The sequence below is a fragment of the Natator depressus genome, chromosome 24, assembly GCF_965152275.1.
Source record: "Natator depressus isolate rNatDep1 chromosome 24, rNatDep2.hap1, whole genome shotgun sequence".
In the NCBI taxonomy this organism is placed as follows: domain Eukaryota; kingdom Metazoa; phylum Chordata; order Testudines; family Cheloniidae; genus Natator; species Natator depressus.
The window spans coordinates 11,888,855-11,915,782 of record NC_134257.1 but is presented as its reverse complement, the minus strand read 5'-3'; the positions used below and the strand labels follow the sequence as shown (position 1 = coordinate 11,915,782).

At 54.9% G+C, this 26,928-nt stretch overlaps 1 protein-coding gene across 4 annotated transcripts in view; it reads left to right on the top strand.

The window, feature by feature from the left end:
* The window catches only part of CADM3 (cell adhesion molecule 3), a 136,977-nt gene that overhangs the window by 53,330 nt on the left and 56,719 nt on the right, over positions 1-26,928 (top strand). The window lies entirely within an intron of this gene.

Sequence of the window (26,928 nt, the reverse complement as noted above, 5' to 3'; positions counted from 1 at the left end):
AGAGAAAGGCTGAGTTTGGAGTGCATTCAAGGGGAGAGAAAGCTCTGCCCAATGGCCGAGATTCCCCTGAAGGTCCGGAGAGAGTTTAGGTGGAAATGGGTTGGGGTTGTGGATAGGTTGCCACAACCGGTGGTGGTAAGGATGGACTGGAGCCCCTTCCCCTTTAAGTGGAAAGCAGCTTAGTTGGGGTCCATGGCAGAAAGGAACTGGTCAGAGATGGAGAAAGGGCTTGAAGTAGAGGAGCAGGAGAACCCTAGACAATGTGATACAAGTCGAGGGTGACAAAGGGAAATAAACGTTCCCAAGCGGAAAAGAGGAGGAATTAGCAAAGCAGGCATTAGGAGAAAAGGGAAGGCAGGACATACCAGAGTGGGATGGGCTGTCCTCGGAAGGTTCACTACCAGGGCCTTGAGAAGAGGAGCCCCGAGATAAGTGGGTAGGACTAGGAGAGCAAGAGTGCACAGAGGAACAACATGGAGAGGGGACAGGACAGACCCCACTGCAAAGCAAATATTGCGATAGGGAGGAGTGAAACCCTCAAGTTGCCCTTGGTGTGAAGATCAGTGGGCCAAAACAGAATCATGGGGGTGTCCCCCCACCCACAAAATGTGACTTCGGTGGCTGGAGGCAGGATAATCACCCTGGGGGTGAGCACAGGAAAGAGGTACCTGGCACCTCCTCTAGGGAAGGGCGGGCCAGAGGCAGAAGGAACGTCAGCGGTAGGCAAGGGTAGAGGTGCGTGACAGTGTGCAGGGTGCATGCACACAGGTGAGCCTGTCCTTTGATCATACTGATGTTTATTAGTTCCCCTTGAGAAAACTGAGGGAGGTAATTAGACCATCTGGCTGGGCTGACAAGGAGGCAGGAAGGAAGTCCCATGGGGGCGGGGAAGAGAGAGGGGACCAAGGCTTGTCGAAACCAGTTACACCGAGGTCTCGGGAGGGAGACATCCATTTCCCACAGGTCCTGGGGAGAGGGCTAAAAGGGCTGTTGGTGCTGTAAATAGACTGTTGCACAGGGATTGCTGTAGAAATGTTGGAGGGAACATAAAATAAAAGGGTCCGGTGAAGGAACAAGAACTAGAGACTGTGCAGTTTCTGTGGGGAAGAAGGTAGGAGAGGAGCCATGACCTGTAACATCCCCATTGAGCTAAGTTCCCTCTAAGCTGCACGGCACTCTCCCCCAGTCACAGGCTGCTGCGGCGAGAGAGGGGTGCGGGGGAGTCCTCTCTCTCCCCACTGCAGCCCCGGGCAGCCTGCACCCCAAACCCCTCACCCCCCTGCACCCCAGCCCTGTGTGCCCTCCAGTACCCCAAACCCCTCATCCCTGGCCCCACCCCAGAGCCCGCATCTCCAGCCAGAGCCCTCACCCCCCCACACCCCAACCCTCTGCTCTAGCCTTAGCCGCATCCCAAACCCCTCATCCCCAGCCCCACCCCAGAGCCCTCCCTCGCATCCCAGCCCTGTGCCCCCTCCCATACTCCGAACCCCTCAGCCCCCACCCCCACCACACATCACATCCATATTGGTGCACATAACAAAATTCATTCTGCACATGGATGTAAAAAACGTAGAGGGAACTTTGCCATTGAGTATGGGTTGTAATTGTTTAATGATAACCCCGTCTGGCTTCCAGTGTGTGGTGATAGGTGACGACTAGGGATGTGCGCTCTGAAGATTTTGTTCCCTATATTGAAGCAGGTTCTCTTGTGGTATTTTGGTGGCCCATTCCAGGCTGTGATCTACTTCTCTGGTGGAGTGTCCTTGTTTGGTGAAGGCAGTTTTACATGTGTTAAGGAGTGTCACGGAGTGTGGGGGAGTCCAGGCCCTGCACCCCTCTTCCTGGGATTCACTGAGACTCTCAGCCAGCCAGTAAAACAGAAGGTTTATTGGACAACAGGAACACAGTCCAAAACAGAGCTTGTGGGTACACCCAGGACCCCTCAGTGAAGTCCTTCTGGGGGAGCAGGGAGCTTAGACCCCAGCCCTGGGGTTCCCTGTGTTCCTCCACCCAGCCCCAAACTGAAACTAAACCCACCGAGCAGGTTCCCTGCTGCAGCCTCCATCCACATTCCTGGGCAGAGGTGTCACCTCCCCCTCCCCCTCCTGGCTCAGGTGACAGGCTCTCAGGTCTCCCGTCCCCAGGGCACATTCCCAGGTCAACACTCCCCCCTCCCTGCTGCGTCACATCGTCACATCTCTCCCCCCTTCGAGACTGAACTGAGCGGGGTCACTGTGACCAGTGACCTGGGGAAGTTCGGGGCCCCCTCTCCGGGACAGCGCATCCGCTATCAGGTTGGCACTTCCCTTCACATGGACCACGTCCATGTCGTAATCCTGCAGGAGCAGGCTCCACCTCAGGAGCTTGGCGTTGGCTCCTTTCATCTGGTGCAGCCAGGTCAGGGGAGAGTGGTCGGTGTACACGGTGAAGTGTCGCCCGAAGAGATAGGGCTCTAGTTTCTTGAGGGCCCACACCATGGCCAGGCACTCCTTCTCGATGGCCGCGTAGTGTTGATCCCGGGGTAGCAACTTCTTGCTCAGGTACACGATGGGGTGTCTCTCCCCCTTTTCATCCTCCTGCATTAACACCGCCCCCAGTCCTGTGTCGGAGGCGTCGGTGAACACCACAAAGGGCTTGTCAAAGTCTGGGTTTGCTAGAACTGGGCCACTGACCAGAGCCTCCTTCAGCGCCCGGAAAGCCTCCTGGCACTGCTCGGTCCAGACCACCTTGTCTGGCTTCCCCTTCTTGCATAGCTCAGTGATGGGGGTGGCTATGGCGCTAAAGTGGGGCACAAATCTTCGGTAGTATCCTGCCATCCCAATAAAGGCTTGGACCTGCTTTTTGGTGTGGGGAGCGGGCCAGTCTCTGATCACCTCCACCTTGGCCGGTTCCGGCTTTAGGCGGCCGCTCCCCACCCGATGGCCCAGGTAAGATACTTCAGCCATCCCCACCTTGCACTTCTCCGCTTTGACAGTCAGCCCAGCCCCCTGGAGTCGGTCCAGCACTTGTCTAACCTGGGACACGTGGTCCTCCCAGGTCTGGCTAAAGACACAGATGTCGTCAATATACGCCACGGCAAAACTCTCCATCCCCCTCAGGAGCTGGTCCACCAGGCGCTGGAAGGTGGCCGGCGCTCCCTTGAGGCCGAAAGGCAGGGTCAGAAACTCATAGAGCCCCAGAGGGGTGATAAAGGCTGATTTCAGCCGGGCATCTGCATCCAGCGGCACTTGCCAGTAGCCCTTTGTAAGGTCCATGGTGGTAAGGTACCGAGCTCCTCCCAGCTTGTCTAGGAGCTCGTCCGGCCTGGGCATGGGGTAGGCATCCGATACAGTGATGGCATTGAGCTTCCGATAGTCCACACAGAACCGGACTGACCCATCCTTTTTGGGGACCAGCACCACCGGCGAAGCCCAAGGGCTGGCCGATGGCTGGATCACCCCCAAAGCCAGCATGTCCCGGACCTCTCTTTCCAGGTCCTGAGCAGTTTTCCCTGTGACTCGGAAGGGGGAGCATCTTATCGGCGGGTGCGACCCTGTCTGCACCCGGTGGACAGTCAGATTAGTGCGTCCAGGCTGGTTGGAAAACAGCTGTCGGTACGGATGCAGCACCCCCCTGACCTCAGCTTGCTGGGCAGGGGTGAGCTGATCCGAGAGGGGGATTGTTTCCAGGGGGGAACCAGCTCTGGTCCCAGGGAATAGATCTACTAAAGGGTCATCTCCCTGCTCCTCCCACTGACCACACACAGCTAACACCACATTCCCCCTGGCATAATATGGCTTCATCATATTCACATGGTACACCCGGCGGTGGTGGGCCCGGTTCGACAGCTCCACCACATAGTTTACCTCATTGAGCTGCTTGACGACCTTGAACGGGCCCTCCCAGGCGGCCTGTAGTTTGTTCTTTCTCACGGGGATGAGAACCATCACCTGATCCCCGGTGGCGTAGGCACGGGCCCGCGCCGTGCGGTCATACCAGACCTTCTGCTTCCTCTGGGCTCTGGCCAGATTCTCCCTGGCCAGGCCCATGAGTTCAGCCAGTCTCTCTCGGAAGGTCAGGACATACTCCACCACTGACTCTCCATCGGGAGTGGCCTTCCCCTCCCACTCGTCTCTCATCAGGTCCAGGGGGCCCCTCACCCTCCTTCCATATAACAGTTCGAAAGGCGAAAATCTGGTAGACTCCTGGGGCACCTCCCTGTACGCGAACAGCAGGTGAGGTAAGTACTTGTCCCAATCCTGCGGGTGCTGGTTCATAAAGGTTTTCAGCATCATCTTTAGCGTCCCGTTAAACCTCTCCACCAGCCCATTGGACTGGGGGTGATACGCTGAGGCCCAGTCATGCCGGACCCCACATTTCTCCCACAAGCACCGGAGCAGGGCCGACATGAAGTTGGAGCCTTGGTCTGTCAAGACTTCCCTGGGGAACCCCACTCGGCTGAAAATGGTCAGGAGCACATCTGCCACGGTGTCTGCTTCAATGGAAGCTAAGGGCACTGCCTCGGGGTAGCGGGTGGCGAAATCTACCACCACCAGAATGTATTTCTTCCCCGACCGGGTCGTCTTGCTGAGAGGCCCCACGATGTCCATGGCCACCTTCTGGAAAGGCTCCTCTATGATGGGCAAAGGTCTCAACGCCGCTTTCCCCTTGTCCCGGGCCTTCCCCACCCTCTGACAGGGGTCACAGGATCGGCAATACTGCCGGACGGTGGTAAAGACCCCGGGCCAGTAAAAGTTCTGTAGCAACCTCTGCCGGGTGCGCCGGATTCCCTGGTGCCCTGCGAGGGGGATGTCATGGGCCAAGGACAGGAGCTTGCGGCGGTACTTCTGGGGGACCACCAGCTGCCTCCTGATCCCACAGGACTCCCCTTCCCCTGGGGGAGCCCATTCTCGGTACAGGAACCCCTTCTCCCACAGGAACCTCTCCTGGCAGCCTCTCCTCATGGTCCGTCCCTCACTGAGGTTGGCCAGGTCCCTGAGCTTCTGCAAGGAGGGATCTTTCCTCAACTCGGCCTGGAACTCAGCGGCTGGGGAAGGGATGGGGCCCGGTTCCCCCTCCGTGGCCAGGTCTGAGGCCGCAGCCTCTCTGAGCTGTGCCCCTCGGCGCTCCCTCCCCACCCGAGTAGGGTCTCGCGCCTCCAGTGTGGTACCCTCCCCAGGGTCAGGTCGCAGTGCCCCTCGCCGGCTCTGGCTACGGGTCACAACCAGGGCGGTCTGGGGGTCGCTTGGCCAGTCCTCTAGGTCTCCCCCCATCAAAACTTCAGTGGGCAAATGGTGGTGTACCCCCACATCCTTGGGGCCCTCCTTGGTCCCCCATTTCAGGTGTACCCTTGCCACGGGCACCTTAAATGGGGTCCCGCCCACCCCCGTCAGGGTCAGGTAGGTGTTGGGCACCACCCGATCTGGGGCCACCACCTCGGGCCGGGCCAGCGTCACCTCCGCGCCCGTATCCCAGTATCCATTGACCTTCCTCCCATCCACCTCCAGGGGAACAAGGCACTCTCTCCGGAGGGACAGCCCCGCACCCACCCTGTAAACCGAGCACCCTGAGTCCAGAGCCTCCAGCCCTCTGGCGGGGCTGGCTGGGAGTACTCTTCCCTCCTGAGCAGGTGGCAAACTGGTAGCCCCCCTTTCCTGGGTCGCCTGCCCCTCGTCCAGCTGAGTCCCTACCCAGTTAACCCTGGGTAGGTTGGGTCTGCTCAGTTTGTCCCTGAGCCCGGGGCACTGGGCCCGTACGTGGCCTCTCTGGCCACAGTGATAGCAGCTCAGGTCACGTTGGTCCCCTCGAACGGGTCGGAGGGGCCCGACACCAGGCGTTCCCCTTTGGAGGGGGTTCTCCCTATTTCCCCGCTGGGAGGCCCCATGGTGACTCTCTCTCTGCATCGGGGGGGGCCTGTTCTTTTGGGACTCCTCCCGGCTACCCCCTGACCGACTGTTCACAAACTCGTCGGCCAGCTGCCCTGCATGCTGGGGGTTCGCGAGCTTTTTGTCCACCAGCCACAGCCTCAGGTCGGAAGGGCACTGTTCATACAGGTGCTCCAGTACAAACAGGTCAAGCAGGTCCTCTTTAGTTTGGGCCCCCGCTGTCCACTTGCGGGCATATCCCTGCATCCTGTTGACCAGTTGTAGGTAGGTGACCTCAGGCGTTTTACGCTGACTCCGGAACCTTCTCCGGTACATCTCGGGGGTCAGCCCAAACTCACGGAGCAGGGCCTGTTTGAACAGTTCATAGTCCCCTGCCTCTGCCCCGTCATCCGGCTGTAGACCTCCACGGCTTTGGGGTCCAGTAAGGGGGTGAGGAACTGGAGCCTGTCTGCAGGGTCAACCCTGTGCAGCTCGCAGGCATTCTCAAAGGCCGTCAGGAAGCTATCTATGTCCTCCCCCTCCTTCCGCTGGGCCAGGAAGCACTTATCAAAGCTCCTTGCAGTCTTGGGTCCCCCCTCACTCACCGCAGCCGGGGCCCCACTGCTCCTCAGCCTGGCCAGCTCCAGTTCATGCTGTCTTTGTTTCTCCTTCTCCTGCTGCTCATGTTGACGTTCCCTCTCCTTCTCCTGACGCTCCCTCTCCTTCTCCTCCTGCTCATGTTGACGTTGTTTCTCCTCATGTTGACGTTGTTTTTCATGATCCTCCAGCTCCCTCATTTTCCTCTCCCTCTCCCATTCCAGCCGCATCCGCTCCAGGGATGGGGAGCTCCGCTGGGAGGATCCCCTGCTGGCTGCTGGGGTCAGGGGGCCCTCGGTATTCGCTGGGCTTCCCACAACCCCTCCCCCAGGCATAGGTAGGAAGGGTCTCGGGGTGTCCTGGGCAGCAGTCTGACCCCTCCCAGCCTGGTCAGGCCCCAGGGCCCATGCTGCGTCCGCCGGGCGGCTTCCCTCAGGGACAGGGATCGGGTCATCCAAGCGATCCCTCTCCTCCAGCTGGGCAATCAGCTGTTCCTTGGTGGACCTCCCGACGCGCAGCCCCCTCTGCCTGCACAGCTCCACCAGGTCGCTCTTAAGGCGTTTAGCGTACATCTCCCGGCTGGCCACTCGCAGGCCGGGCAGCTGTCCACGGTTTCCAGGAAAAGCCCCTAGTGTGCCAGTCCTTCTTGAGGTCACCACCTCTTTGCCAGGGTCGAGCTGCAGACTCCTCCGCCCCTGGGACCGCTCGCTGCAATCCCCCGGGGGACCCTGTTACTGCAAAAGTCCTTCTCTCTGGTCACACACTCCCAGGGGTTAACCGCCCCCTGAAACCGTCTCTCTCTGAATCTTCAGCACGCCTGGTCCCCGTCAATCCCCCTTCGTTTTACTGTTCCCCAGTCACTTACTGCAGGAAGCGCCGTTCACGGGGTGCAGTAGATCCCACCGCTGCCACCAGTTGTCACGGAGTGTGGGGGAGTCCAGGCCCTGCACCCCTCTTCCTGGGATTCACTGAGACTCTCAGCCAGCCAGTAAAACAGAAGGTTTATTGGACAACAGGAACACAGTCCAAAACAGAGCTTGTGGGTACACCCAGGACCCCTCAGTGAAGTCCTTCTGGGGGAGCAAGGAGCTTAGACCCCAGCCCTGGGGTTCCCTGTGTTCCTCCACCCAGCCCCAAACTGAAACTAAACCCACCGAGCAGGTTCCCTGCTGCAGCCTCCATCCACATTCCTGGGCAGAGGTGTCACCTCCCCCTCCCCCTCCTGGCTCAGGTGACAGGCTCTCAGGTCTCCCGTCCCCAGGGCACATTCCCAGGTCAACACTCCCCCCTCCCTGCTGCGTCACATCGTCACAAGGGGTGTGTCCTAGGCTTCCTCCTTCAAGCATATTCCTCAGTATCCAAGGGCCTGGCTGTAGATAGGGTAACCAGATGTCCCGATTTTATAGGGACAGATCTGATATTTGGGGCTTTGTCTTATATAAGTGCCTACTACCCTCCACCCCCGTCCCAATTTTTCACACTTCTTGTCTGGTCACCCTAGCTGTAAATAACGGATTTCTTGGTGTGTTTATGGTGATTACTGGATCTGTGGGTTTCTTCTCTGGTTTTCTGTAGGGTTCCATTGTTGAAGCTGATTGTGGTATCCAGAAAGTTGATGCTGGTGCGGCAATGTTCTCAGGCTAAGAAACATCAGTTTGAATGTTGCCTAGCTGTCTGAGCTGGGATGGGCCATTAAAAAGGACTGGCTGAGGCCAGCCTCAAATTAAAGGAGAATCTGAGAAGACAGTGGGAAAGCCAGTCATGAGGACATGGACACCTAGTAACTAAGGACATACAGGGAGAGGGATTTCCCCACCTCTCAGCAGGGAAGCTGAGCAAAGAGCCCAGCTTGACAATGAAGGACGGGGAAGGTGGGGGGTAAGGGTTTCTTCGGGTACGTTAGCAACAAGAAGAAAGTCAAGGAAAGTGTGGGCCCCTTACTGAATGAGGGAGGCAACCTAGTGACAGAGGATGTGGAAAAAGCTTATGTACTCAATGCTTTTTTTGCCTCTGTCTTCACGAACAAGGTCAGCTCCCAGAATGCTGCACTGGGCAGCACAGCATGGGGAGGAGGTGACCAGCCCTCTGTGGAGAAAGAAGTGGTTTGGGACTATTTAGAAAAGCTGGACGAGCACAAATCCATGGGGCCAGATGTGCTGCATCCGAGAGTGCTAAAGGAGTTGGTGGATGTGATTGCAGAGCCATTGGCCATTATCTTTGAAAACTCATGGCGATCCGGGGAGGTCCCAGACAAGTGGAAAAAGGCTAATGTAGTGCCCATCTTTAAAAAAGGGAAGAAGGAGGATCCTGGGAACTACAGGCCAGTCAGCCTCACCTCAGTCCCTGGGAAAATCATGGAGCAGGTCCTCCAGGAATCAATTCTGAAGCACTTAGAGGAGAGGAAAGTGATCAGGAACAGTCAGCATGGATTCACCAAGGGCAAGTCATGCCTGACTAATCTAACTGCCTTCTTTGACAAGATAACTGGCTCTGTGGATGAGGGGAAAGCAGTGGACGTGTTGTTCCTTAACTTTAGCAAAAATTTTGACAAGGTCTCCCACAGTATTCTTGGCAGTAAGTTAAAGAAGTATGGGCTGGATGAATGCACTATAAGGTGGATAGAAAGCTGGCTAGATTGTCGGGCTCAATGGGTAGTGATCAGTGGCTCCATGTCTAGTTGGCAGCCGGTATCAAGTGGAGTGCCCCAAGGGTTGGTCCTACGGCTGGTTTTGTTCAATATCTTCATAAATGATCTGGAGGATGGTGTGGATTGCACCCTCAGCAAGTTTGCAGATGACACTAAACTGGGAGGAGAGGTAGATATGCTGCAGGGTAGGGTTAGGATACAGAGGGCCCTAGACAAATTAGAGGATTGGGCGAAAAGAAATCTGATGAGGTTCAACAAGGACAAGTGCAGAGTCCTGCACTTAGGATGGAAGAATCCCATGCACCTCTACAGATTAGAGACCGAATGGCTAGGCAGCGGTTCTGCGGAAAAGGACCTAGGGGTTACAGTGGACGAGAAGCTGGATATGAGTCAGCAGTGTGCCCTTGTTGCCAAGAAGGCCAATGGCATTTTGGGATGTATAAGTAGGGGCATAGCGAGCAGATCGAGGGACGTGATCGTTCCCCTCTGTTCGACATTGGTGAGGCCTCATCTGGAGTACTGTGTCCAGTTTCGGGCCCCACACTAGAAGAAGGATGTGGAAAAATTGGAAAGAGTGCAGTGGAGGGCAACAAAAATGATTAGGGGACTGGAACACATGACTTATGAGGAGAGGCTGAGGGAACTGGGATCGTTTAGTCTGCGGAAGAGAAGAATGAGGGGGGATTTGATAGCTGCTTTCAACTACCTGAAAGGGGGTTCCAAAGAGGATGGCTCTAGATTGTTCTCAGTGGTAGCAGATGACAGAACGAGGAGTAATGGTCTCAAGTTGCAGTGGGGGAGGTTTAGGTTGGATATTAGGAAAAACTTTTTCACTAGGAGGGTGGTAAAGCACTGGAATGCGTTACCTAGGGAGGTGGTGGAATCTCCTTCCTTAGAAGTTTTTAAGGTCAGGCTTGACAAAGCCCTGGCTGGGATGATTTAGTTGGGGATTGGTCCTGCTCTGGGCAGGGGGTTGGACTAGATGGCCTCCAGAGGTCCCTTCCAACCCTGATATTCTATTATTCTATGATTGACTGCTGGAAGGAATCAGGGACTCTCACCGGGGAACTGACTAAGGAAGTCAGACAGAGACTGAATATGGGATTCACTGCAGCATGGCTGGGCTCTGGGCTGACCAGAACGGTCCATGCTTTAAGCTTTCTGTCTCAGTTCTAATCTATGGACTGCCAATGCTGTCTTGCGGCTGACTAATAAAACCAACAGTGCTCTGAGGTTCCCTTGCCAGTATTTAGAGTGATCGTTAATCCCTGCGGAGTGGACAAGTCTCTACAGGAGTCTGTCTCACTTGGACTTGCGGAGCAGAGCTCACGGTGTGGAGCAGGAGTGCTGGAGCCCAGAGGTTCAGGAGGTGGCGAGGCCACGTGGCTGACTCTGAAGGAAGAGGGAGGGGGCACAGCATGAGTCCTGATATTGCTGCTGGGTGTTTACCATCCACAGCTCCCCAAACCTGTGCCTTGGCCCTGGTACTGCTGCTGGGTGAGTACTGTTTACTGCTCGCCATCCCCAGCAGCGTGGTACTGCTGCTGGGTGTGCACCATCCACTGCTCCTCATCCCCAGCACCCTGGCCCTGGTACTGCTGCTGGGTGTGCACCATCCACTGCTCCTCATCCCCAGCACCCTGGCCCTGGTACTGCTGCTGGGTGAGTACCATCTACTGCTCATCATCCACAGCATCCTGGTACTGCTGCTGTCTGAGTACTGTCTATTGCTTTCTGTTCCCTGTGGTCTGGTACTGCAGCTGGGTGTGCACCATTGACTGCTCCCCTCCCCTTCGCGCTGGCACTGCTGCTGGAGGTGTACTGTTGTCACGGATCCGTGCTGCGCTCCCAGCTTTGGAACAGTCTCTTGCAGGAACCTCTTCCTTCAGGTTGGCCACGCGGCCTTGCCGTCTCCTGGGACTGAGCACTCCTGCCTCACACCGTGAGCTCTGCTCAGTGAGTCCAATTAAGCCAGACTCCTGGGAGAGGCTTGTCCACTCTGCAGGGTTTGATGCACCCAGCCAGTGTTTACAGGGACACTCACAGAGCGTTTCCAAAACAGTTTGATTTGTCAGACAGCTGGAACACCGCATTGACAGCCCATAGGTTAGCACAGAGACAGGAAAGTTAAAGCATAGACCATTCTGGTCAGCCCAGAACCCAGCCATGCTATAGTGAGCCCAGGTCCAGGCTCCATCCCCCTCTGTCTGACCTCCTTAGTTCCCAGGTGAGAGAGCTCCCAGCTTCCTCCAGGAGCCAGCACTTCTCCCCCACCTTCCCGTCCTTTGTTCTCCAGCTGGGCTCTTTGCTCAGCTTCCCTGATCGGAGGTGGAGAAATCCCTCTCCCTCTGGGGTGTGGTTGCTAAATGTCAACATCCTGGTGACTGAATTCTCCACTGTCTTCTGGGAGTCTCCTTTAATAGGGGGTTGGCCTCAGCCAGTCGTTTTTAATGAGCATTTAATAATACTCAGACAGCTAGGTGATGCCACAACACCCTCCCACTATACCCTCCCCCATGTGTCTTAGTCTGCTTGGAGAGCAAACCCAGAGGCTGTGGCTAAGTTGACTGAAGAATTCTTCCATCAACCTAGTGCTGTCTACATGGCCGGTTAGGTTGGCTTAACTGTGCCACTCAGAGTTGTGGGTTTTTCACATAGGCAGCTTATGTCGACCTCACTCTGTAAGCGTCTGCACTAAAATGTTGCTCCCATCGATGTAATTGCACACTACACTGACTTAATAACTGCACCTCTGCGAGAGGCGTATTGTTTATGTCGAAGTAGTTAGGGTGACGCAGTGTCAGTGTAGACACTGCATTACTTACTTTGACTGTTGCTGCCTTTCAGAAGCCATCCCACAATGTCCCACGCTGGCAGTTACATCAGTGCAAGCACTTCTGGTGAGGATGCGCACCACTGACACAAGGAGCATAGTGTGGACACGTAAAACCGATTGACGTAACTTAGGTAGATTTAATTTTGTAGTGTAGACTTGCCCATAGTTAAGTCGACCTAATTTTCTATTATAGACCAGGGCTTAGTCCTCCCACTGCCCCCCACTCAGGGCAGCCAGGAAGAATATAGGGGAAACTGAGGCACTGGGCTCCAGCCTGCGGAGGGAGCTGAAGGCAGGTGCTAGTGATGGGGCCCTGGGAGTTTGGGGTTGCTGTGCAGTGAGCAGGGCTTACAGCATGTACTGTAGCCAGGGGCTTGGTCTGTGAGATGCAGGAGTGGAAGACGAGGCCAATGTCAAATGGCATCAGCACTGGGGAGATACGCGCCCAGGCCTGCTCTTAGGGCCTCCCTGGCCAGGTCTCTCCTGCTGTCGCCACTCTTCCACCGTGCCCCCCTAGCCCTTGTCCAGAGTCTCTATCTGTGCCCCAGGTCTCTCTCTAGCTCTTCCCCCTCCTGTGCTGAGTAAAACAGCCAGGCGAAGGCAATGCCCCGGGCTGGGGCTCCCCTGTGCTGCGCTTCCCAGGGTCTTGGAGTTGTTGTGGGAAATAAAGAGCCCACTTGTGTGGTCCTGGCCCCCCACAATGCAGACAGGAGGCAGGAACCAGCCCCAAGTGGGGCCCCAGGTAGAGGGGCCCTGTGGTGTCAGTGAGACTCTGTCCCGTCAGCACAGGATCTGTAACCCACGGAGCTGGTTCTGCCAGTGCTCAGATGGCACTGCACATGGGGCAGCATTGAGATTGTCAATGAGCCTGTCTCTTTGCTCAGCACGATTTAAACCTGCCACCACCTCTCCAGGTGGCACTGCCTGGGGGTGCTACAGAATGGAGCAGGCTACTTTTTCCCAGGTGCCCTGCAGCTGCCCTCATCATTCTCAGCTGTCTAGCTGGATGCCCCTCGGTCAACTCATGCTTGCATCTGCTCTCTCTCCAGTCGCCTGCAGGCACCAGGTTCCTGAGCAGCCTCAGGGGCTGTGTTTGGCATGGCTCCAGGCCCTCTCCCCACGCATGGTGTGTTGCGTTCGCACTGAGATTCCTTTCAGAGGCAGCTGCTGTGCAGTGAACTCAGGTCCTAGCCATCCCCTGGAGCATGATTTTGCTCAGGGCCTGGGAGGCTGCTTCTGCCTGTTGCTCTTGTTGCACGGCTGCTGTGGGTATGTAGTGCCAGCTCCATGCCCCGAGCAAGGGCAGTGCTGGCTCGGGCGACCCACTGCTCAGCCTGCCTTGCACCTGTGTGGAGGCAGGAGCAATTGGGAACTGGGTGGCTGTGGCTGTCCCAGGAGAGATGGGCAGTTTATTGTGAGGGGCCTCTGTGTCTGTGTTTGGAGGGGGAGGGGGAAGGGGAATGTGTGTGTGCGCAGAGCAGTATTGTGAGCAGGCACCTTTCTCAACCTGGTCTACAAACACTCTGCTTCTTATGGGCAAGATTTTCAAATGAGCTCAGCACCCAGCAGCTCCCACTGTCATGGAGAACCCCACTCCGCCCCCTCCCCCTCCACAGGACAATAGAGAATCCCTGTGCCAGGGCCGCTCGTGAGCACCTCCGGCGCGTGTGTGGACCTGCCTTCTCTCTGCTTGCAGTGCCCCATGTTGGGTCTTCAGGTGCTCAGCCTTCAGCTAAGCCATGCATAGTCTATATGCCTGAGCCCACAAACAAACAAACCACTTGAGGGGTAAAAGGTCCAACAGGGCATGTCACAGTGCCTTGGGTAATGTCTTGAGCCCTGTCTCCAGGCTCAGTTCTCAACCCTTTATAGGACAGTTTCAATCTGTCCCTGCCCTGGTATAGAGCAGTGCCCCAAGGGCCTTCTTGCTGGAGACTCTGCATCCTATGCATCCCTTGGGCCTTTGAACAGCTCTTATCCCCTTCTTGGGGCTCTGGCTACTCTGCCACGGGAGCCCAGGCCCTCCCACTACTCCAGATCAAACCCAGGGACCCTATAAATATCAGCCACGTGCTGCTTCCTGTAACAGTTGCTGCTGCTCTTCCCTGTGCCACTTCCCACACAGCCCTTTCTGCATCACCCTTCCCTCAGGGCTGAAGCGCTCACGGGAGCTCTAGCAAGGAGCAGCACCCTGGCTCCACTGGTCCCAGCCAGCAGCTGAACTGCTTATGCCCACCCTGCAGTGCCTTTTAACTGGGCCGGCTGCGTTCTGATTGGCTACTTTGCTGAAGCCTCTCTAGGCAGGCCTGGAGGACCCACCTTTATGGCTCCTTTTTTGGGTCAAGGTGTGGTAGGAGTTTGAGGCTTCCAGCAGGGGGCCTCAAGGGGCCTGGTACATGCCATCATACTGCCTCCTCCCCACAGAGAACAATGGAGAGTCTCTGTCCCCTCCCCTCACACAGAGAACAATGGAGAACCTCCCTCCCCGCACAGAGAACAAGGGAGAGTCCCCCTCTCCTTCCCCCCACATCCGCACCAAGAACAATGGAGAGTCTCCCTCTCTTCCGCTCACCCACAAAACAACGGAGAATTTCCCTCCGCTCCCCTTATAGAGAGCAATAGAGATTCCCCCTCCCCACACACACAAAGAATGAGGGAGAGTCCCTTTCCCCTCCCCCCACAGAGAACAAGGGAGAGTCCCCCTTTCTTCTCTCCCCACTACAGAGAACAAAGGAGAGTTCCCCTCTCCCCTGCCTCCCCCTCCACAGAGAACAATGGAGAATGCCCCCTCCCCTCTTCCACCGAGATCAATGGGGGCTGCTCAGGGCTGCTGAGCTCTTTTGAAAATCTGCTCATCTGTGAGTTTCAGGCTCAGCCCCTTCCTGGGTCAGTAACAAGAAAATCCCCAGGCACCTCACAGAGTTGTCTCATGTCCTTTCCAGGTGGGTTTCCCTGGCTGGAGGAGCTCAGAGAATGGGGAGGGAGGAAGAGGGTGCATGAGGTGCGCTGTTCTGTGGAAGGGGCCTGTGATCAAGTGGACTTTTCTGTAGTATTTTCATGTCCTGACCCCCTCAGTTTCGATTATGTTTTTCAAAGCTACCGAATGTGGAGGGAAAGCACTGTTTGCTCTCAGGGCAGGCTGGGAGACATAGGTATCAACATCATCTGCCTGTCTGAGCCTGAATGGCCCATTAAAAAGGGCTGGCTGAGGCTGATCCCATGTCAGTGGAGAATCTGAGAAGACAATGGCAATGGCAAACTCAGTCACCAGGATATTGACATCTAGCAACCAAGGATCCACAGGCAGGAGTATTTCCCCACCTCTCAGCAGGGAGGCAGAGCAAAGACCCCAGCTGGAGAAGGAAGGGTGAGGAAGGTGTGAGGGGTAAGAATTGGCTAGGGCTGGAAGGAGTCCTAGCTGTCACCTGGGACCTGGGAACTGACTGAGGAGGTCAGGAAGAGACAGACCGAGCCTGAATATGGACTTCACTACAGTGTGGCTGGGCTCTGGGCTCACCAGAATGTCTTCCTGTCTCTGTGCTAACCTACGGACTCCCACTGCTGTGTTCCAGCTGACCGATAAACCCAGCTGTTTTGGAAATCTGTGTGAGGATCACTGCAAATACTTGCTGGGGTGCACCAGTCCTTGCAGAGTGGACAAGTCTCTTCTAGGAACGCAGCTCAGTTGGACTTGCTGAGCAGAGCTCATGGTGTGAAGCAGGAGTGCTGGAGCCAAGAGGTTCAGTCTCAGGAGTGGCCGACCCTGAAGAGAGAGTGAGACCCCTTGGGGGCCTGGCACCCTGAAAGAATTCCTCCAAGAGACTGTTCCAAAGCTGGGGGTGTAGCACCTATCCTGGGGATCCGTGTGACACACCCCAGCAGAGATTTCAGTGTTTTCAGACCCAGCCCTGTCTGCTCTGCGTGGACCAGCATCTCTCCTGCTGTGCACCTGGATTACTACTGTGGGGGGCCGGGCTGCGCAACCTGAAGGCTGGGGCCTGTCCAAAGCTGGTGGCTGTTAAGCCAGCTTAGGGCAAGGGTAGGAGGCTTCCCCTGGTCATGGACTTGTGGGACAGTGGCCAGAGTATGGCCTATGTATGTCCATGGCTGCACACTGAATCAGCAACAGGAGCCACATGCACACCTGCCCCCATGCTGCGCTGGGCACCAGCATCTGTGGGAGGACGTGTAACACCAACAGACCTGGGTCGTCGGCGCGCAGGATTGAACCGGGGACCTCTGGAGCTTAAAGCATGAGCCTCTACTGCATGAGCTCAAAGCCAACTGGCTAAGGCTGTAGAGCAAACTCATTAATCTCTTTCCCTCTCTCTAAGTCAGGGGTTCTCAAACTGGGGGTCAAGCCCCTACAGGGGGTCATGAGGTTATTACATGGCGGGTCGTGAGCTGTCAGCCTCCAACCCCAATCCCACTTTGCCTCCACATTTATAATGGTGTTAAATATATAAAAAAATGTTTTTGATTTATAAGGGGGGTCGCTCTTAGAGGCTTGCTGTCTGAAAGGGGTCACCAGTACAAAAGTTTGAGAACCACTGCTCTAAGTGGTCTCGGTGCTGTTAGAGAGCTTATTCCTTCACTCTCCCACTTCCCTGGTCCTTCTCGCATGAACAGAGAGCAACAATACCCGAAGTCCGAAGGTGCAAACAATTCGATGTTTATTGGGGTGAAGTTCCAGCAAGCATGATTCCAGTTTCCTTCCTTAGTGTCGTCCTTCCCAGCTCTGACACTACAGAGCCTTACACCTGTGTCCCTGTTCCCATTCCTGCCCTTAGCAAAACATTATTCCAATTTCCTTACCCCTATTCCCTGTTCCCATCTCTCCCTTCAGCAAAACATGGTTCCAATTTCCGCACCCCCATTCCCTGTTCCCATCTCCCCCACCCACGCCCACTCACTTCCTCATTGACTACAGATTATATAGTAAAACTTGAGTTCTGCTTAGCTATACCTTAACCAATCATTTTCCTGAAATTTAACTAACCAATCCTAACATAGTGTAACATGATTATGTAACCAATTATATCCCACCACCTTAATTAGTTTACACCCAGCAAAATTAATTATACAGCAGACAGGAACAATCACAGAACCAGACAGAGATTATACAGACAAACAATAGCAAAGTGGGAACTATAATGACAAAACAATACAGAAGTAAGGATTTCACATCCCAGCTATTGATAAGTGAGTTCTTGCCAGACAGGATGCTGTTTCCTTTTACATTTTCTAGGCACTTCCCTTTCTCTGGAGGTGATAGGCATTATCAGGACAGGATTGTATTCCTAACAGCCCAATAGCACCTTATTTCAATGTGACTAGTTTGGAATGTGAGGATGTGACCGTTCGCTTCCCAGCTTATGGCTGCCTCTGCTGCTTAGCCAAAGGCGTTAGCCTAAGAACAGGGCCTCAGACTGTCACAGTAAGAAAAGGCCCTTACACCGGCAGACAGTGATTTTGATTCTCTTTTTTATACCTCTATAACTAGCCAAGTGATAAGAATACACCTAAATTCTTAGAGTATAGGCCTTTACAGACAGGCCTGAATATCTATATCCTAACAGGTGCCACTAGATGGGACAGAACACCACACCCAGGAGGAGTGTGGGTTACAGACACACAACAAAAGAAATCTTGGGTGATCTGACAAGCACGGGAGAGGCTGACACCATCCCTTTACCCTGGGTCTGGGGCTCTAACAATACTTTGGACATCAGTGAGGGGGACCCCAGAGCCTCCTGAGCTGAAACTGTGCCTCTACCGTGGGCACTAATGTGTCCAAGATTCCTCTGGCTGCTGCCCAGCTCTGTGTGCTACCCTCACAAACAAGCAGCAGGTGCTTAGGATGACTGATCCACCTGGTAAAGTGTGTGGCATCCTGCCCTAGTGTTGCCACCCATCTGGGTTTTACCTGAACAGTCCAGTTTCTGGCTTCCTTGTCCGGGTGCCATTTAGGCTTGCCAGGTGCCTGGTTTTCAACTGGAAAGTCCAGTTGAAAAGGGGACCTGGCAACTCTAAATGTCATCCAAACCAAAAGTCTGGTTACCGCAGGTTGAGGGGAGGCGCCAGGTCATTAACCCATGCCAGTCCCTGTTCAGCCGGGGCCGCCTCCTACCTGCAGGCAGGCTCCCTGAGAGATCCAGCAGGGGTTGGGGAGAGAGGAGTGAGCGACGGGGGCATGGCCTTGGGGGAAAGCAGTGGAGAAGGGGGCAGGGCCTAGGGGAGAGGCAGAGAAGGGGCAGGGCCTTAGAGCAGAGGTGGGGCAGGGGTGTGGCCTTGGGTGAAGAGGAAGAGCAGGGGTGAGGCCTTTGGGAAGAGGCAGGCAGGATACAGGGCCTGGGGGATCCGGTTACCAGCAAATAGAAAGGCGGCAACCCTATTCTGCCCACAGCTGGGGAAACTCCTCCTCACCAAGGGCTGGACTTTTCTGAGACCCACAGCTGTTTAAATCACCATGCGTGGTCCAGCGTAGTGGCGTGAGCATGTTCAGAGCACTGAGTGTGAGCAACCAAGTGCCACCTAGGGCGGTTTCAGAGCAGAAAGTGTGCAGAGTGGGGTGTCTCCGAAGGGGAGGAACCCTTTGGAACAACTGCATGCATGGCCCACACAACAGCCCCTGCTGCCAGCTGGACCTGGGCGGAGAATGATGAACAAAGCCATTTTCTGTCAAAAAAGGGACCCAACCCCCCAGATGAGCCCTGTGAGGAGCTGCCAGTGTCCCACTTGCTGGAGTTTTGCAGCAGAGGTGTGATGTGAAATCCCAGACTCTGGGCCGTTGGTTTACTCGCTCTTCCCCGTCAGCCTTGCTGCACCTTTCGGTAATGGATTCCCCACCAAACTCCACTCCTTTGCTGCCTCGGTTGTTGCCCCCTTTTGCCCACCCTTCCCTCCAGCACCAGTCTCGGAATCTCTCCTCCCTGTCTGAGCTGAGCCACTGCTCCATGTGCTGTGTGCATCTCAATTCCCTCTCCGCATGGGGCCCGGTGCTGCCTCATGAGTGTGGGGGGGCTGGCAATGGGCAATAGACCTCTGTGCAGGTAGTGATAGGCACATACCAGCCCCCAAGTCCTCGGAGCCTCCCTCTGGAGTGCCCAGCCACGGTTCCACTGGGCACTCACAGAGCTCTCAGCTCCTCCACTTCCAAAGACCCAGCACATACCAGCTCCCCAGGCTCAGGGCAGGATCACCGCTCCACGTAGCACACAGCTCTGACGTATGTTCGTAGTGAACACAAAGAGAACAAGGAATAGAGATCCAGATAAGAGGGAGATATTGGAAACAGACGGTTACAGACAAACCAAACTCACGACACATTTTCTAGAGCCTTAGTTTACCTCATAAGGCATTCCCCTCTCTGCTGCAGGCTAGCTTATCCCAAGGCCTGGCCCCAGCCAGATGGCTGAGGTCACTCTTTCGTAAGATCAAGCTGCTCACAGCCTGTCTGCACAGGCTGATGGGATGCCAGGGTGTCTCTCTGCACCCCCAGATAGACCAGACTTTTGATCTTCACAATGCTCCCCCGCCATCCCTCATGCTCTCATCCCGCGAGAGTGTCCACCCACTCCTCAGCCCCTGTGGCCACCTCGGCATACTCTTAACCCCGGCTTGGCCTCCACACTCCAACCTCTCCCTCCCCTCCCCCACCCCTGAAGAGCAGCTGGTGCAGGAGTAGCGTGCAGCCATTACATGCAGATGGTGGCTGGGGTGGGGAGCTGGGGAAATGTGCGTTTAGGAGCCAGAAGGCAGGATCCTTGGGGAAGGGCTGGGCAGTGGCTGGAGAAGGTCAGGAAAGGGCTGTGGTGGGGGCAGGTTTCCCAGATGGTGGAAGGGAGACATCCCTGAGGGCCTGGTACTGGGGAGCCTGGGCAAGGCTTTGCCCAGTCCGGGCTGAGGTCCTGACGCAGAGATGCCTTCCTTAAAACCTGGGTATGGGATCACAAATGGCTCCCTCACCACACAACTGGGGGAAGGTGGGGGAGGGAGAAGGCTTGCACTTGCTCCTGGAGAAAGGGCACAGCAGGCCGCAGGGAGTGAGTCACCCCTGCCTATGTGAGGTCTGGGTGGGGGGCAGTGTGGGCCCAGAGTCAGGGCATTGACCACTCATGGCAGGGCACGAAAGGGTCAGCCCGACCTCCCCTGCCCTCCAGTCCAGGCCCAAGAGCTGCGGGAGCAGCATGTGAGTTGGGATGGGCCCTGCCTGCTGCCTGGCCCTTGCAGGGGTCAGCCTCCATTCCCAAGCCGTGACTCCTCTCCAGGGGTGATGGCATGGCAGGGGGAGGGGCTCCATATGGGTGGTGAGTTCAAGGCCAGGGCAGAGTCTGACTCCATCTGCTTCTCCAGGGGGTGACATGCTGCAGGAGCCAGGCTCACACAGACCCCTATGACCTCCATGACACGCAGTGATGAGGAAGGCACTAGATGCTCTGGCTACCTGAGTGGCGTCAGACAGAGTGGTACAGGCAGGCATTAGAAGCCAGCCCTGCACAGATGCAGGCCAGCATGGAACCCATGGTTTGGATGTGCCTGAAGGGGTGGGGAGGCAGCCCAGTGGGTGCTCTTAGTCTGGGTGTTCCTGAGGGGGTGCAGCCCAGTGGGTGCTCTCAGTGCGCCCGGGGGTGCAGGGAGTGCAGCCCAGTGGGTGCTCTCGGCATGGGTCTGCCCTGGGGGGCAGGGGTGCAGCCCAGTGGGTACTCTCAGCCTGGGTCTGCCCTGGGGTGTAGCCCAGTGGGTGCTCTCAGCATGGGCATGCTTGGGCCTGCAGTTGAGTGAGTGCTCTCAGCGTGCCTGTGGAGGGGTGCTCTCAGCCTGGGCATGCATGGGGATGTGCAGCTCAGTGGGTGCTCTCAGCCTGAGTGTGTGCAGAGTGGGATGCAGTTTGGGTGCTGTCAATAAATCCATAACTCCCAGCATCTCTGTGATTCCCCTTGCAGGGCACAGAGAACGCTTGGTGCTGGGCAAGGCTGTCAGCTCCACTTGGGGGCTGGACTGGGCGTGGAGCCTGTTTTTTGGGGCTTAGACACCCCAGTGGGAACCATCTCCTTTCTCTCTGTCCCATACCTGCTGAGCTAGAGCCCACGTGTGAGCTCAAGCACACTGGGTGCCCACAGGGGAGGGGGGCTGAGCGGTTCCAAGCAGGCAGTCAGGGTCTGCATCAGGGCAGGAGCCTGGTGATAGATTCAAAATGAGGAGTGGGTTGGGCCAGGAGGAAGAGGGGGAGGAATCCTTTCAGAGGGTTTCTTAGGCATGAAAGAAAAGTGAAAGGGAAAGAAAAGGAAGTGCTGCCGGGAGTCTGGTGTGGGCTGGAAGTGAGTGTATAGCAAGGGGGCATGGCCGGTCAGGGTTAAGGGGCAAGAGCAAAGCAGTGGAGGGAGGAGCCTGGGGCTGGGATAACAAGAGGAGATGCATTCTGAGAGTGAGGGGCACTGGCAGAGCTGTGGGGAGGGTTTAGCGCTGGGATAGCAGGGGGCTGTGGGGTCGGGAGTGAGGGGCACCAGCAGAGCTGGGGGGTGGGAGGAACCCAGGGCTGAGCTAGCAGGGGGCTGTGTGTTGGGCCTGAGGGGCATTGGGAAAGCTGGGGGGGTGGGGGAGCCCAGGGCTGGGATAGCAGGGAGCTGTGTGTTGGGCCTGAGGGGTATTGGGAAAGTTGGGGGCGGGGGAGCCCAGGGCTGGGATAGCAGGGGGCTGTGTGTTGGGCCTTGTTGACTATCGGTTGAGCTGGCGGGGGGCGGCGTGCTATCTGCTCACAGTACCTGCCATGATCCACCACTTGCTTTCCTGAGCAGCATTTTTTCCAACCAATGCCCAAGTCTCCAGTGTGAGGCTGCCTGGGCCCAGCTGTTTCCTGTCTTTATTAGGAGAATTATTGAAAGCTGTCAGGAGTGGACGGCAAGGGAGACATTGCCCCAGACACGCTCAACACAGAGCACTTGCTGCCTGCTCAGCCAGATGCCCACGAGAGCTCTGGTTAAGTGCAGTCAACAGGGGCTCACACAGAGCCAGGTCACAGTGCTGTGTGCAGATGGTGCCCTGGGACCTGGGGCTGAGCTTGGGGGCTGAGTTTTCCAGCCCTCTGGCCCTGCTCCCCTCACTCACCCAGGACTGCAGGGTGTGAATGAGGGGGCAGGCCAGGCTTTAGCTGCAGCAGGAGTGGCTGGGGGGCTGTCACTGCCAATGATACAGCTCAGCGAGGTCTCCCCTGCCTAGCACCAGTGGGAAGCTTGTGGGGGTGGGGGCTGTCCTTTGACAGGTCTCTGGGGGAGCCCTGAGGATGTGCCCCCAGGGCTCTGGCCCAGAAGGCAACATTGTGATTGCCCCCCAGTCTGAGGCGCGTCGACCCAGCCCACCGTTCTTGTTCTCTCATGCTAGACCCGTGGCTGATAAATTCCCCCATCTGTGGTTGGATCCTGGCCAACGCCCAGCTCTGCCTCCCTGGCTGGGCCGTGGCTAGATCAGTATTCCAGACACGGCTGAGAGTCTGCCTCTGCCTCCAGCTTCCGATGCATGAGCTGCCCCTCTGCCTCCGTGGTGCGCGCTCCCCTTGTGCATGAGGCCCAGCCACGGGGGTGCCTGGGAGGGCTGGAGGTAGCACCGTCCCAGTCGTATTGATGCTCTTGTCAGACCTTGGGCTGTCCACAGCCAGGCTTAATGCCCATCCTGGGAGACTTGGGAACAACCCAGGTCCTGTCCCTGGATTGCAGACTCCATGGTATTCTAGGAGGACTCGTGTGGGATCCTGTGTTTGACATGTGGTCATTGCTTGGCTGTTGGCTGAGCAGCTCCGTCTCTGCCTTGCTTCAGCTGGGTGAGGGAGCTGGTCATGACCCCTGCATAGATGTAGGTGGCCTAACACTTTCTTGCGACCTCTTCTTTGATTAGCTTCTAACCTCCAGTGTCTGCAGTGGGCTTTTGAAATTCCTAGATTTCCAGGTCAGAAAGGACCATTGTGATCATCTAGTCTGACCCCTGCATAACACAGGCCAGAGATCTGCCCCCAAATAATTCCTGAAGCAAATCTGTTAGAGAAACATCCCTTCTTGATTTAAAACTTGCCCAGGAGAGAGAATCCACCACAATCCTTCTATGTTGTTCCAACTGAGCTGTTAATTACTCTCACTCTAGAAAATTTACACCTTATTTCGAGTTTGAATTTGTCTAGTTTCAACATCCAGCCATTGGATTGTGTTTTACCTTTCTCTGGTAGACAGAAGAGCTCATTATCAAATGTTTGTTCCTCATGTAGGTACTTACAGACTGTGATCAAGTCACCCCTTAACCTTCTCTTTGTTAAGCTAAATAGACTGAGCTCCTGGAGTCTGTCACTATAAGGTATGTCTTCTTATCCTTGAATTGTTCTTGTGGCTCTTTTCTGAACCCTGTCCAATTTATCAACATCCTAATTGAATTGCGGGCACTAGAACTGGACACAGGATTCCAGCAGCAGTCACACAAGCGCCAAATACAGAGGTAAAATAACCTCTCTTCTCATTTGAGAGTCTACCTGTTTATGCATCCCAGGATCTCATTAATTTCATTTGGCCATAGCATCACAGTGGGAGCTCATGTTCAGCTGATTATCCACTGTGACCCCCAAATCTTTTTTAGAGTCACTGCTTCCTAGGATAGAGCCCCACCATGTAAGTATGGCCTTCATTCTTTGTTCCTAGATGTATACTTCTATATTTGGCTGCATTAAAGTGCACATTGTTTGCTTGTGCACATCTTAACAAGAGATCTGGATTGCTGGGTCGGTGACCTGTCCTCTTCATTATTTACCACTCCTCAATTTTTTTGTCATCTTCAAACTTTATCAGTGATGATTTTATGTTTGCTATCAATGACCTGGAAGAAATGTTAAAATAGCATCGGGCCAAGAACTGATCCATGTGGAACCCCGCTAGAAGCTCACCCACTCAGTGGTGGGTCACTGTTTGAAATTACATTTGGATACTTATCACTGAGCCAGCTTTTAATCTATTTCATGTGGGCAATGTTAACTTTCTGTTGTTCTCATTTTTTTAATCAAAGTGTTGTGTGGTACCAAGGCAAACACTTTAAAGAAGTCTAAGAAGTCAGGGGGAGGGATAGCTCAGTGGTTTGAGCATTGGCCTGCTAAACCCAGGGTTGTGAGTTCAATCCTTAAGGGGGCCATCTGGGGATTGGTCCTGCTTTGAGCAGGGAGTTGGACTAGATGACCTCCTGAGGTCCCTTCCAACCCTGATAGTCTAAGTCTATTACATCAACACTATTACCTTTATCAACCAAACTTGTAATCTCATCAAAAATAGTTATCAAGTTATCTGTTTTCCATAAACCCATTATGGACCCATTGTTCCATAAAATTTGACAGTCAGAGTCCTCAGGCTAGGGAAGTGCCTTTTCTTTCCGAGATGCAATTCTATTCCGGTTTTACTGTTTAAAAATACCATTTACCTTCTGGTTCTTGCATCCCTCAAGGACATGCTGGCAATTGCCAAACTAAGTATGGAACACAAGCATTTTAAGGCCAGGCTGGCTGCGCTGTTAAAGCAGCAGCTGCAACACACACTATGCTGGGAATGCCTGTTTGCTGCTGGAGTGACTGTAGAATGGAGGAGAACCAGGCTGGGCCTGCTCCAATCTCTCTCTAGACCTGCACGTGGCCTAAGGAAGGGGGGTGGGCTTCAGAGTCTGAGCTCCAGCCTGAGCTACAACTTCAAAGTGCTGTCTACGCAGCATTTTTAGAGCACTAGCATGCGCCCCACTACTCCAAGTCTATTGACCCCACACAAGTCTCTTGAAGCTCACTCCCAAATGCTGTGTAGGCATACCCCACATGGCAGCGGTTTGTCCCCTGCCGCTGATACACAGTGGTGGGGTTGTTGCAGAAAGGTTGTTGTGGGAGGGGTGTAGCATGATGGGGGAGGTTGTTGCAGGACTTGGGGAGCTGTTGCAGTTTCACATGATAGAATTGTTCTCCCTTTTTTCCTTTTAAATAAACTTGGGAAATTCCATTTTGCAATAAAGGCCATTAACAGGGGTAACGTAGGTCACCAATCCAAGCACTCAGACATTAGAAAACTACCCAATGTAGGGTTGCGTGTGCCCATTATTGCTGCCGCTTGTATGTAGGCATCATGACCCAGCCTGTCATTACATGATTATGCACTCTTTCCCACAGGCCCCTGCCTCCTCGGTGCACAGGATCAGCACAGCGGCAGCTGTAGATCTGGCATTTCTTAACTCTTGCATGTTTGACTTGCAGCTGAAGTGACATTCTTGTAACAGATTTGTTGTGTGCAATTATAACATTACATTGCAGTAGCCCCTAGAGGCCTTAGACAGGCTGGGGCACCTTTGTGTTGGGCGCTGCACAAACAGAGCACAAGACAGTGTCACCACATGGAGTTTACCATCTAAGCTGCAAGCATGCCAGAGCGTGCAGTTATTAGCCTATCTGCTGCATTGATCACAGCTCAGCACCTGCCTGGGTGGGCTGTGGCTCCAGCTTCAGTGTCCATTTGTGGAGACTGAAGGGTTCCAGCTCTGCATTCCTCGGAGTTCTTGGCATAAGCTGGCACCTGGTCTGCCAGTGTCACAGGTACAACACACAATTACAAATGCCAGTAACCCGCTTGACAACTAAACTAACTAACAATGTTCAGTGAGTTGGTGAGGTGCCCTGTGCTGCTGCCTAGACCTGGGGACTCCCCTGGAACATCCGCACCGCTGCTGTCAGGAGACGGCAGGGCCCCTTGCTCTGGCTGTGCCACATACTGGGTCTCCATTCTCTGACCCTGCTGTGATTGTTCCTGTCTGAGACCCTCTTAGGCACATGGCCGACCTTGCACCCTTTGCCTCCCTCCCTCCTGGGATTTGGAGAAGGTGTTACCTGCACCTGTGCAGTACGTGTCCATCTGGGGTGACAGCCTCATAAGATCGCAGCATGCCCTTTTGTGATCCCACTGCTGTTAGCGGCCACTGTTCCTCATCACAGAGACACAGCCCCATTTCCATGAAGTGGGGGGCAGCTCCTGGGACCCCAAATCATACTGAGGTTTTGTTTGGCCTTCTCTGTCTCTATATATGTCTGCAAGTCCCCAGCGACTCTGACCTCAGTTTCTAACAGTGCAGGCATTCTGGTTTCAATTTGCTGTGGAACAGAATGTCAGCAGGTGATAACTCCAGGCTTCATTGATGCCATTCTGTAATTTAACCATGCTAAATGTGGATCAAAGTCTGAGTCTGTCGCTTCTTTCAGTAGGTGCTTTATTATTTTGACACCATTTTCCACCAGCTCATTGGATTGGGGATCATGGGGACTTCGCTGTTACATGTCCAAACCCAAACTTCACTGCAGACTGCTTAAACTCATGCCCACTAAACTGCAGCCCATTGTCATACATTACCGTGTCAGGTATGCCGTAATGAGTAAAACCAGATGTGATGTGCTCAGCCACCTGTTTAACGGTAGCATCTTCTAATATAGCTGTTTCAGGGAATTGGGAATAATATCTAGGAAAAGTAAATAATGTTTCCTGTCAACAAACCCCTGCCTACATTGTTCCAGGGGAGCCCACCAGCATGGGCTCTTTCTCCTGCCTTGTCCTTTATTTTTGATGTATACAACAAACCTTAACACTGTTCTTGATGTCACTGTTCATTTGAGGCCAGTTTAAAATGTCTCAGGCCTTTCTCTTAGATTTTTTAATCTCTAAATCAGTGGTTCTGAGCCAGCGGTACATGTACCCCTGGCGGTACTCAAAGGTCTTCCAGGGGGTACTCAACTCATCTAGATAGTGGATCTCAACCTGGTGATTGTCACCCCCCCACCCCCGATGTGGGGGGGTTGTGATGAAGCGGGACTGTTCTTAATGTTTCCTCTGAATATTGTGGGGGTGCCTCAGTTTCCCCTATGCAGTCCTTAAGTATCTAGGTGGTGGGAAAAGGGTGTATGATCGTTACAGAGCCCTAGAGGGCAGGTGTGTGCAGGGGTCTGGACACAGAGAATGGCC